Below are 13,837 nucleotides of genomic sequence, written 5' to 3'. Positions count from 1 at the left end.
TGTTTCAGCCATACTGTCATCTTCTATGTATCTTCTCCACTTTTTTCTGTAAAATCACATCTTGCATTTTTATTAATGGGTTTTAGTATTTTGTGTGCTATCAAGCAAACTGTGTTGTCAGACATACCAATCCACATTCTGCACTTCAAAGTCTTTTTTTGTAGCCATAAGTGAAGGAGAACCAGGGAAGCAAGATAAATAAACAGAGATCAGTGAGGGGCCTTATTTCTGAGCTCATGTCAAAGCAGAGGACTAGGTGCCTGTTCCAAGTAGAAAGTTAATAATGTATCTGTTCCTTAAATATGATCTAAGTGAGAGCAGTTCCTTCCCATTATGCATTTAAAGCACGCTGACGCAGCCATCCCCGACCCCCTCCACACACATAAGTGAGAGATATGCATCGTTCTCAGTCTCTGTGGTAGCTATTTGCTATGACCTCTTCCAAGGTCTTTTTGCTGATGTGCTGTAAGTATTTTTATCATTTAGTATAGAAAAGTTAATAGGCTGGTTACTGGGAGATGGAAAGAGATAGAAAAGAAGAGAAGATTTATTTATTCTCCACCCTTTAATTGTCTTAGAATAGCATCTTTGAGAATCATAAAATGACCTTAACTGTGAATGAATCGGACAGGAAAATAATGTAACCTTTTATGTTAGAGTTGCAAGGTAACAAAGACCTCTAACACAAAATAACTTGACAGCATTTATAGCTAAGTCTATGTTTTCCACTCAATGAAAAATAAAGTTATGATTAGCAAATGTTTCAGTAAAATGTTCTTTCTTTTTCTTGACATAGTATACTCAAACCTATAAGGCAGTACCTATTAAACTATAATTCTTTGTAATTTATTCTGATTTTCATTATCAGTTCCTTAATTATTTATCTGCAATTATTTTGTAGTTTTATAATAACTAAGAAGAACTAACTATATTATTATTCAATGGATTTGCTCCTTGAGGCCTTTGCTGACCAAATACTATATATTTATATATATAGCATTTTCTTACTGCAGTACTTGCAGTAAGAAAGTACTTGCAAGTATTGCAGTAAGAAAATCCTTTGTTTAAAATACCCTGAAAAACATTTTGATGCATCATTTGCATGTTCATAGTTGTAAATTAGTGAAGTTTTGATGTGTGTTATAAATTAACTACCATGTACATAGTTTATTAGCTACCTTCTGTATTTTGTAAGTGGGATTATTTTTTCATGACTTTAAATACAAGAAACATTTAAGCTAATATTGTTATATACAAATGTAGTTCCAAAGCTTATTCATTGACATCATTATCATCATCATCATCACCATCATCCAGTAATGTTTATTGATTTCTTATGTGTATTTGCCTTTGTACCAGGCAAACTGTTAATTCTGAAATATTGACCAATATGCAAGTAACTTAATAATTAAAGTGTAGTTTTTTAAAGAAGTGATGCTAAAACAAATCAACTCAAAATTTCTTTTTTCAGCCCAGAAACATGTAGTAATTTACCCTCCGGATTTGTGCAGGGAAGAGAATTCTCACTTTAATCCTCTCATTGATTCTCAAGGAATTGGTGGCTTAACTGGCTTGCCTTTTCACCAATCTTCTCATATAGCAGAACAAAACCGGCATTATATGAGGGACTGGAAGCTCACTAGAAAAGAAAAAATTACAAAAATAATAGTTTTCATCCCGTAGGATGGCTGTATTGTAAGGATTTGAGCATGTTTTTTTTTTTTTCTAACTTATTTTAAAAGTTAAATACAAATTTTAAAGACCGTTTTTAAACATACATTATTCTAGACTTTTAAATTGTGCTACTGTTTCATTTAACATTATTAGCATATCCGCCTCTAAACTAAAAGATACCCGGAAATATGTTTCACCTTGTTTATGTCTACATAAAGATAATAATAGTAAAAATAAAGCAATGTTTCTCAATCACAGCACTGTTGATATTTGAGACTAGATAATTCTTTGTTATAGGGAGTTGCACTTTAGATGATAGGATGTTTACCAGAATTTCTGGCTTCTACCCACCAGTTGTCAGCCTCACCGACTCCTCTCTGCCCACACCTTCTCAGATTTTCACAACCAAATATGTCTTCAGTCTTCGTCAAATGTCTCTCCAGGGCACAAAATTACCCATAGTTGTCAATAAAAAGAATAAAGAAATCTCTGTGTAATTAAGAATTTTAAGCAGTCATTTTTTCAGTATAGCATAATTGTTAAGATCCTGTCTTCTGGATCCAGATTCAGAGTTTACATACTGACTCCTGACCTTGAGCAAGGTAATCTCTGCACTTCATTTTCTATACACATAAAACGTGGATAAGAGTATATTACAGTGCTTAAGAGGGAAGACACTACAGTCAAGCTGCCCAGGTTTGAATATCAGTTCTGCAACTTCTTTGTGACCCTGGGAAAACTACTTTAACTTCCTGAGCCTCAGTTTCCTGATTTTTATTTTTATTTATTTATTTATTTATTTATTTATTTATTTATTTATTTATTTATTTTTGAGACGGAGTCTGGCTCTGTCACCCAGGCTGGAGTGCAGTGGCCGGATCTCAGCTCACTGCAAGCTCCTCCTCTCGGGTTTACGCCATTCTCCTGCCTCAGCCTCTGGAATAGCTGAGACTACAGGCGCCCACCACCTCACCCGGCTAGTTTTTTTGTATTTTTTAGTAGAGACGGAGTTTCACCGTGTTAGCCAGGATGGTCTCGATCTCCTGACCTTGTGATCCGCCCGTCTCGGCCTCCCAAAGTGCTGGGATTACAGGCTTGAGCCACCGCGCCCGGCTCCTGATTTTTAAATGGAATAACAATACTATCTACCTCATAGAATTGTAAGGTAAATCAAATGTGTCAATTTAGAGTGCATAGATTAGTGACCAGCATGCAATTAATTCTATATTTCTGTTAGCTAATACTATGTTATTATTAAAATACTTGAAAGATTGGAGCAACTATGACATAGCTGCAGTCACTGACACCTTTTTGTGTTAGCTGCCGTTTCAATAATCAAGTATATAAAACACACAAAAAATCAAATAACAATTTCTGTCCAAAGCCATTTTGCCTTTTTTACTACTGAAACCATCAAGACGATATTAGTTACCCTACATTTTTAGGTAATTGTTCGGCTTTACCTTATCTACCTATTCACAATATATACACTTGATATACCTTGTATTGGAATGTATAGCTTACTGGTTTCAAGTCAGAAGGCTGGTGTTTTAGTATATGATCTGTTAAAAACTTTGTGATCATAGATAAGTCACTGAAGCTTGCCTCAGTTTCCTCTTCTGACAAATGGAAATTATCACCCCACTCTATTGATTTTACTGAGAAATTGTGAGGAACGTGAGAGTTACTAAACATGAAAGTGATTTGAAGAGTAATGTACTTTTAAAAAGTAAGGTGGGAAGCTCGGCGCGGTGGCTCACACCTGTAATCCCAGCACGTTGGGAGGCAGAGGTGGGTGGATCACAAGATCAAGAGATAGAGACCATCCTGGCCAACATGGTAAAACCCCATCTCTGCTAAAAATACAAAAAATTAGCTGGATGTGGTGGCACGTGGCTGTAGTCCCAGCTACTCGGGAGGCTGAGGCAGGAGAATTGCTTGAACCCAGGAGGTGGAGGTTGCATTGAGCCGAGATTGCACCACTGCAGTCTAGCCTGGCGACAGAGTGAGACTCCATCTCAGAAAAAAAAAAAAAAAAAAGTAAGGTGGTATGATGATGATAATGATGATATTGTATTAGCATATAGAACCCAATTCCTAAATATTAATGAACAAAATTGTATTGCATAAAATTTCAATTTTTTCTGATTGATTTGATATAATACTACCTATTAAAAATGAGAAAGACAATATAAACACATCATTAAGTTAAACAGTATAAACCAGGTATGATAAAGTTATATGTAATCTGTTTTATCTCAATTCATATGGAGAGTCTTTTAATACATATTCTTATATTTAGTCACATTTTTGCTCCAAATGATGTAATCTCTGAATAGGAATGATACAGTATTCAATAAAGTTTTACACGATCAATTTAAAATTAGAGAAATATACAAAAAATTAAAACTTTTTTCAAATTATATAATTATCTATTTACATTAGGCACATCTCTCCTTTTGAAGTATTGCAAGAGAGTACAGTTTAATAGTCTTCTTTTGCACTGAAATTCACATCAATAGGTCTCATTTCTTATAAAATTTTATGGGATAATTTGTAAAGTCTTTTCTGTCAAGATACCATCCTCAACAACTGTCAGAATAATTCAGACTCCAAAAGATTGAGGCCCAGTGAATATACAGATGCACTGTGGTGATCAAAACAGGCATAAATGACATTTTTTTTTTTTATTACCATGGAGGTGGAGGGACACTGCCCAGTATCAAAATGTTCGTTTTTACATAGGACGAATCCCGCATTATACACAGTAAAGGTAGGTCAGAGTGCTTTATTTCTCACTGCAAACAGAAATGGAAGTGGGCAAGTTTCTTTCTCTCTACTGTATTAGGTAGCAAGGCCGCAAACCTGAGACAGGGACTTGGCCAGGGTCTTTCTCTCTGTAGAGCTAAGACAAAGAGATTTCCAAAATTAGTGCCATCCTGCAGCAGTGAGAGTGACCTCTTTAGCAGACAGTGCCAAATAAAAGAAGAACCCTGAGTGATACACCAGTCGGAGTCTGTATCGTTCCAAAATCAAAAGGTATATTACAATTTAATTATACAAAACTTTGAAAGTCCTGAAGTTGGTTGGCATGTGAACGAAGTATTCATATATACTGACTTTATAGTAAAGATTCCGAAACTTTTACCAACATTACCAGGGAAAATTGAAAAAATGAATGCCATGTTTACTCAGTACATATACTGTACTAAGATCCGGTATTATAATGTCTGCTGCAAAAATGTCATACCCTAGAAGGAACTCTTTGAGGATATTCTGATACAAATATGTAGATTTTGTGACATGTCTTGTGAGTACGGAATATGTCTTGTCAGTACAGAAGAGGGGCAGCCAGACAAAACTAATAAAGAAGGGAAAAGAGAAGACTTATTTGCAAGGTTTGACCAGTGAGCCGAGTACAAATGCATCCCATAGGCTTGGCGCGGTGGCTCACGCCTGTGCTCCCAGCACTTTGGGAGGCCTAGGTGGGTGGGTCACTTAAGGTCAGGAGTTCGAGACCAGCCTGTCCAAAATGGTGAAACCCGGTCTCTACTAAAAACACAAACATCAGCTGGGTGTGATGGCAAGCACCTGTAATCCCAGCTACTTGGGAGGCTGAGGGAGGAGAATCGCTTGAACCCAAGAGGCAGAGGTTACAGTGAGCCAAGATGGTGCCATTGTACTCCAGTCTGGGGGACAAGAGTGAAACTAAGTCTCAAAATAAATAAATAAATAAATAAATAAAATGCACCCTATGTAGGCAGGGTGAGGGTATGAGAGGTAAGGCATACATTCTACAAACAGGTATACGTACTGCAAGCATAGCTTTAACTAGAATGGAGAGAATAGGAGCTGGTAAATTTTAATTGTCATTGAAAGCTGAGGGTGATTTAGGTATCCTGTTGAAGAGCACTAGGGGTAGGGTAATAAAAGGCTTTGCTAGACCTGGACAAATAGAAGGTAATCTCTTACAAGAAGTTCTCCCAAACAGTAAGTAAGGCACCAGGTTGAGATGACTTTCCAGTCACTAAATCCACAAATTGTCAGTACTATTGTCTCCTTTATTCTATGGATAGATGTTGAGTTCCAAAGAGTAGACAAAAAGCAGTAAAAAAATTCCTAACAACTTAGTGATTGAGTGCAATAAAGTTTCATGATTCATCCAAGTCCAATTATCTTCTATGCTTTTAATTAGGAGCCCAAGTTTCTTCCAAATAGTGTGTTCACCATCCCCTAGGGCACACAAGCCTTCCAGTGAATCATCTGCTTTTCTTTTCCACAGGGAAGAAAGAATCGGAACCCACCTAAACGACTGAAAAAGAGGTTTTAGAGGTTAGGCCTGCAAATATTTCTTCTGCCTATATTCTGCTGACTAAGACTAACCATATGCCTTCATCTAATTGCAGGAGTGCTCAGGAAATGTGGCTCAGCTGTTTATCCTAAAGGAAAAGAACATAGATTTGTTGAGCACATAACAGTTTCTCTGTCACAGATGGGTTATTATTCTATAAGAACAAGATTCAGATTTAGGATAAAGCTCTGTGCATGTAGAAGCTACTGAAGGGTAAATTGATAAAGTAAAGTTGATCTTTAATATTTTATTTCTAGAACAACAGACTCTAGAAGAACTACAATTACTGGCCAGAATTTTGGGGTAGTGTGTTTAGGGCACAAAGAAAGAGAATTTTGTTGATTTTTCTTCTGTTCTAACGAGAAATCATTTTCATTTAAAATAGCTAGAATGCCTGCAAGCTAGAATTTAGAGTGACAGTCACATCTGGAGTGATTTCCCCAGCTTTCTGAATAGGGATTTCAGCCGAGAGAGGAAAGTGTCACTGTCATAATGTAAAACAAGTCCCATTGCCTCCTAATGACTATACTAAATGTTCCTCTTGCCATCCACCTAATTGGCATGCAATAGATATTTCCATGATATTTTATATGCCTCAAAGTCAGGGACTCAAAAATATTCGTTGATTTTTAAAAATTGAGTATAGTAGCCATAACGTGAAAGGTTTCAATGGAAACGACTTTCCTACTGACGTTAATCAAAGTAGCTCATTTGACATTATTTAAACTACATAGCTAATTGTTATATTAGTTCCATCCAAATATGAATTTAAAAGTCACTTATTTTTAGCATTTTATAACTTGTTTGAACACCACAACCTAATATATGATTAAGACTCTTAAATACACTTAAGATTTCCCAATTTCCAGTTATGTCCCTCATTAAGCACTATTCAAAAAATTACTTTTAAAAATAGCTCTTTCTGATGCCTCATGAATCATTGAACTCTCTCTTGTAGTCAGTTAATCAAATACCCTCCTGCTTCAGTCAGAGCAGTGACTGGTAATAGTTCTAATAGTGACAGTTCCACCAACCCCCTCCTACATATCTTCTCCACTCTAAACAGTCAACTTAAAAATAAAGCATGTTCTGGCTTCTCTGGTTAGCAGAGACTATTTTATTCTGATTTTTTAAAAATGTAAGTGAAGCATACAGTAAAGATGAGTTTATACTTGAAAATGAAATGAACAATTTTGTGATGTCAGTCAGATGAAAAATGCTGTTTCACATCAACAAATCAAAACCAAAGCAATTGTCAAACATCTTAACAGTTTAGGGAACAGAAAGTCAACTGAGAGTATCCAACTGAGAGAAGCGTCCACCCTAACTAAAACAAAGATGAACATTTCTATGTTTGTATTTTGTATGTTTGACTAAGAGAGATTTACTTCTGAAAAATTCAGAAATAAAATGATCAAAGGAAAAACCCAGTTTACACATAAAACTACAAACGAAGCCCCAACATTGAATAAAGTAAGTGAGAAAATAAAATCAGCTTACGTTTCACAAATCAATACCAAAGACCAATCAGAAAGGAAAGTGAGTAGTACTGATTCTGTCAATAGAAAAGAACTTAAAGCATAGGAAGAACCTCAGCGAGAGCCTGATAACACCACCTTCCCCTGCTGAAATTGAGATTTCCAGTAATAAGTTAAAATATTGGTCCTGTGTTTGAATTGGTGTGATAGGGAGAGTAAAGCATATCCAGTGGGCTTTCAACCGGAAACAGATGCCACTTTAAAATTAGGATAATTCAGGAAGGGATTATTTACAAAGGGACTAATTACAAAGGTATGGATGGCACATATGAACATTACTAGGAATTATACTGGAACCAAGGGTAGCAGCAACTGCTTTATCACCAGCCCTTGGTCTGAAGGGACAAAGGTAGAAAATCCCTGCTGGAAACTGCTAAAGCAACACACTTTGTGAGTACCCGTCATCTTATGTGGAGGAACACAGGCAAGACGTGACTTCCCAGAGAAGGAGGAACACTGACTTACATTCATTCCTTCATCCAGTCTCTTAATGGGATCCCTCATTGGTTGAGCCCGACAAAAAATCAGAAGGCATGTGTGCGTATTTGATGGTATAAGGCACATATAGTAGACTCCGGGGGCAGAGAACAAAGAGGAAAAAATGGAGAATCTAGAAGAAGGAGCAAATAGACCATGTCTAGCACTTCAAGTACAGAGACATAGCTTGCAAGAATCATTAGATATATGTGTGAGTGAAAAGCCAGAGGAAGTTAATCTCTTTGTGGGTGATGGAAATGTTTCAAAAATGAATTGTAGTGATGATTACTCAACTCTAAACTCACGTGCACCCTTAAAATGAGTGAATTTTATAATATGCAAATTATACTTCAGGAAAGTGATTTATTTTAAAAAATAAATAGCTAAAAAATAAATAATCTTGTAGGGGAATAAGGTTATTTAAGAAATACATGTAAAGTAAGAAGGAAAATACAGATTGAAAGGTTATTTATTTATTTATTTATTTTTGAGACAGAGTCCTGCTTGGTCGCCTTAGCTGGAGTGCAGTGGTTTGATCTCAGCTCACTGCAAACCATGCCTCCCTGGTTCAAGCGGTTCTTGTGTCTCAGCCTCCCTAGTAGCTGGGACTACAAGCGTGCATCATCACACCCAGCTAATTTTTGTATTTTTAGTAGAAATGGGGTTTCACCATGTTAGCCAGGTTGGTCTCGAGCTCCAACCTCAAGTGATCCACCTGCCTCGGCCTCCCAGAGTGCTCGGATTACAGGCGTGAGCCACCACGCCCTGCCTAAAAGGTTAGTTTTAAAGAGGAGAAAAGACTATACAACCACATACAGAAATAAACTCAAAGTGAATTAAAAACTTAAACACAGAACCTGAAACTGTAAAAGGACTAGGAAAAAATTACAAGGGAAAAGCACCACAACATTGGTGTGGGCGATTTTTTTTTAATTTGACCACGAAAGTATAGACAACAAAAGCAAAAATAGAACAACAGGATTGCATCAAAGTAAAATGTCTCTGCACAGCAAAGGAAACAGAGTGAAGAGACAGTCCATGGATTGGGAGAAGATGTTTGCAAACCATACATCTGATAAGTGATCGATATCCAAAATACATAAGGAATTCAAACAACTGAATAGCAAGAGAACAAATAAACTGATTTTAAAATGGGCAAAGAAACTGAAAAGACATTTCTCAAAAGAAGACATACAAATGGCCAAGGGATATATGAAAAAATGCTCAATATCACTAATTATCAGGCAAATGTAAATCAGAACCATAGTGAGATATCATTTTAACCCTATTAGAATGGCTATCACTAAAGAGTCAAAACATAATGGTGTTGGCAAAGATGCGGAGAAAAGGGGATGCTTATACACTGTTGACGGGAATGTAAGTTAGTTAATCTCCTATGAAAAACAGTATGGAGGTTTCTCAAAATACTAAAAGTAGAATTACCATGTGATCCAGCAATCCCACTACTGTATATATATCCAGAGGAACTGAAATTACATCAAAGAGGTAAGATAGGGAAACTGCATAGATGCCCATCAATAAACGAATGGATTTTTAAAATGTGATATATATACACAATAGAATGCTAATCAGTCTTTAAAAAAGAAGGAAATTCTGGCATTTACCACAACATGGATGCACCTGGGCGACATTATGCTAACGGAAATAAGCCAGACACACAAAGACAAATTGCACCTAATCCTATTCATATGGAGAATCTAAAAGAATTGAACTCATATAAGCAGACAGTAGAATGGTGGTTACCAGAGGCTGGGCCTGCGGAGTGAAAAATGGCAAGATGTTGGTCAAAGGGTACAAAGTTTCAGTTAGTGAGGAGGATTAAGTTTTAGAACTCAATTGTACAGAATGGTGACTATATGTAATAGTTTATTGTATATTTCAAAATTACTGACAGAGCAGGGTTTTGTCATCATCACAGAAAATTAGAAGTATTTGGGTCAGTTACAGTGACTCATGCCTTTAGTCCTAATGGTTTGGGATGATGAGCAATCCATTGAGGATTATTCAATCGTTTGAGGTCAGGAATTTGAGATCCATTTGGGCAGCATAGCTACACCCATTTTATACAAAAACATTAAAAATAAGCCAGGCATGGTGGCACACACCTGTAGTCTTAGCTACTCTGGAGGCTAAAGCAGGAGGATTGCTTTAGCCCAGGGGTTTGAGGTTGTAGTGAGCTATGATCCCACGCCTGCACTCTGACTTAGGAAATAGAGCGAGACTCTGTCTCAGAAAAAAAAAAAAAAATTGTAAGTATTTGAGGTGATGGATATGTTAATTAGCTTGATCTAGTAATTCCGCAATGTATACACATAGCAAAAGATTACATTATATCACATAAATATAAATACAGATGTTATTTGTCAATTAAAACTAAATAGAAATAAATAAAAAGCAGCCAATCCACCTCATCTTCTGAGATTGGAGAAATAAGATGTTTTGGGGGTATGAGTAGGGATACCTTTGTAGGTGTTTTGCTTTGGAAGATGAGAAAATTTTTTTTTCCAATGACATTTTTCCTTGCTTTAATATTTGTTGTCTTCTTCTGCTTTTGAAATGAGCTCTCAATTACAAAATACCAAACTATACTCAAAAATGGGTGTAGAAAAAGCCAGCCATTGGCACAGCATGGAGAAGCCCACAAATAAGGACAGATAGCAGCAGCATGTGGCAAGAGGTGGGAAGCAGTGGTTACAAATGTTCACAGGAAGCTAAAACTATCCAACAGGTTGTGCCTTAATGTTAGTACAGGCTAGACTAGTTACTACCTTGCAGGGTGCCCTCAGTGTGTTTGGGTTCAGATTCTACACAGCAATACAATTTCTTCCAGTTAAGAGTTCTTGACTTGCACTGATCACAGCATGATTGGAGGTTGCTGGACCAGTCTTGTTAGGTTTTCAAAATGCTGTCGTAGACCTGATAGATGTATTGAGAAACTTCAGGAGCTCTACACTTCAGTGACAGCGTATAACTGGGGTTTCCTGGCTGGATACGTAGCTTGGCCAAAATCCAAATGCCATTAGTGAACTTCAGGGATTGGTACACAATGTCCTGACCTTCCACATTCCTCTTGGCAATAGTCTAAACATTATTGTTTTGCAACTTGCTGGAACCAGTGTCAGCATTTAAATGTCATTCCTTAATCTGAAATTGAAGTTCATTTTCATTGTGAATATTCTTCCATGTTGCAAGGAAGACTTGGTGCTCCATTTTGCCATCTTCTACAAAAAGCACATTGAGTGAGCTGAGGCAGCTGAAGTAGAATACATCGATATTGTTTTTCATAGTCACCTGTTTAAAAGACTCCCCAGAAGATCACCTTGAGAGGGGATAACCTGAGGCTGTTCCAGGTTCGGTGCAGTAGTGGTGCCAACAAGGCTGTCCCCTGCATCAGTGCTCCCATGATGAATTGGCAAGTGTTTATGATGGATTCCATGACTTCCTTCCACAAAAGCATTGGAAGGCTTATGATACACAGAGGCCAAAGAACCAATATGGCAGATTAGTTCATCCAACACAGTTGGCTCAATAAATTCTATCTTCAGAGATCCGTGGCTTCTCAGACAGGACTACTTATTTAGCTGTGACGGGGTCAGTTGAGAGAAGATCCCAATAAATATAGCCCTGGTCTTGAAGGTCAGGATTATCAGAATCCTGTGTTGCCAAAGTCAACACCTGCTGGACTAGTTCCTGTGTTTCTGGTGGTTTCTTGAGAAACAGCTTCACTATGGCAGTAAGCAGAGTCAGCTGCACCTGGGTGCTTTCATCATGAAAACCCTCCAGGAAGCTTTCTAGTAACTCATCTGCATTGTTAATTCTTTCAGCATATTCTCCCACAATCCAAATCATAGTCTCTCGAGCATCTGGCTCATCCAGCGAGTCTAAGTTCTCACATAGAGTGGCAATGATACTTTCACACTTGTTCGAGTATTTGCGGAAGATGTCCCTGATGACAACAATCATTTCTTGGACCGCATAATTCACTTTGGTCTGGATTAGATCAAGCAATGTGCTTCCACAGCATGCTGCAGATTGCTCCATCTTGATGGCACACCATCCAATGGCCCGCACAGCTTTTTGAACAAAGTCAACATTCACCACTGTGGCATATTCCTTCAGTTCTGCCAGAACCTGAGTGATGTTGGCTTGTGATGCCAAATGAATCCTGATGTCCAACTTCTCTAGTTTAACATAGATGGGATCATTGTACTTCATAAAGACCTTGATTTCCTGCTTCAAGATTTCATGCCTTTTCTGGACAATTAAGTTGATGTTCCTCAGGGAGACATACTGCACTTCTGACTCCCCAGACAGCAAAATGACAAGTGGAGGGGCTAACTTCTTCAGCAGCATATTGTAGTAGTCAGAATCCTTAGGTAACAATTCTAGAAACTTCATTAGGACTTTTACTGCTGAAAGCACCACTGCTGAGCTGGCATGGGATAGCTGGGGAGTTACCCGCTCACAGATGCTCTGAGCCTCCCGATCATCTTTAGGGTTGTAATTAGACAGGCAGTCCAGGATGAAATCTGGCCCCTTCAGTGCACTCATTCAGGGCTGTCAGCAGCTTATTAATGTTCTGTGTGTTCAGATCGAGTAAGTTGCTGTTTGGTTGAGATTCACTGACTTCAGATAATGCTGCTACAGCATTAGCCACCACCACTGGATTTGAATCTGCTTTAAGACCTCGTAGAGAATTCAAAAACCCCTGATCTTCCACCATTTGGGCATTGATATCATGGAGCTTTGCCACGCATACTGCTGCTGTTTTCCGAACATAGGAATCCTCATCCTCCAAGCACTTGAGGAGGGGCTCACAGAGATATTCTGTAATTTTGTCTACCCGGATGCACCCCACGGTTTTGACTGCCAAGGCTCGAATCAAAGGATTAGGATCTTCACAGTCCTTTATGAAACTGTTTACAGCCATGATGGCCATTCCTGGCTGACTCTTGGCATAGTTCATCAAATAGAGATACACAAGCTTCTTTGGTTCCAGATTGTCAGTCTGCATACAGTTCATTATGTCTGGAAAGACAGAACTAGCATCCTTCCCCACAGTCATAACAGCAATCACTTTCTTCGCAGCCTCCTTTCTCTTTTATTTCTTTTCATTGTTGAGTTCAGCTTTTAGTTCAAGTATTTCTCCTTTTTTATTGGTTGTGAAATACTTGGAGTCAGTCATGACTTTGGATCTTTAATGTGCACTGGAGGCAGAGGTGAAGGTGAGGGAGGGGTGGTGGCGGCAGCCAGAGAGCACAGCCCCGGTGGTGGTGTAATGGTTCACATTTGGTTGCCTAGATTTTATTGATGAGGTAAGAACAGAAGTGCTCCAACAGCAATCTGTGTATATATCTATAATTGCACTGGGCACAGCACATTGAAATAATCTATGTAAATATCTCATTCCCTAAACCAGAGGTTTTTGAAGTGTGATTCAAAGACCCTCGGAGTCCCTAAAACAATTTTAGAAGGTTTACAAGATCCTCCCTTTTCAACAATGTACCTGTGTGAGGCTGAAATGTTTTCATATATGTCAATCAAATAACATATCACAACAGATTGAATGAAGTTGTTATGACAATCCACTTCTTATATTTATTAAGAGAGATATTAAATAAATTTTCAAAAATGTAAAATAATTCTACTCTTCTCGTTATCTTTTTTTATAAAAATACCGCAATTTTTAAGAAAATATATGTTAATAATGTCAATATATAGTGGGCTTATTATTGGCATTTAAAATAAATCAACAAATTAGTATTGTAAAAGTTCC

The 13,837-nt window shown here is 37.6% G+C and overlaps 1 pseudogene; it reads right to left on the bottom strand.

Annotated features, from left to right (window-relative positions):
- Nucleotides 1-11,348: 11,348 nt before the first annotated feature.
- On the bottom strand, nucleotides 11,349-13,270 carry LOC111536551 (annotated as a pseudogene).
- Between the last annotated feature and the right edge of the window lie 567 nt (nucleotides 13,271-13,837).

This window comes from Piliocolobus tephrosceles, chromosome 12, assembly GCF_002776525.5.
Source record: "Piliocolobus tephrosceles isolate RC106 chromosome 12, ASM277652v3, whole genome shotgun sequence".
Classification (NCBI taxonomy): Eukaryota; Metazoa; Chordata; class Mammalia; order Primates; family Cercopithecidae; genus Piliocolobus; species Piliocolobus tephrosceles.
The sequence above is the reverse complement of the archived record's forward strand: the minus strand, read 5'-3'. Positions and strand labels throughout refer to the sequence as shown.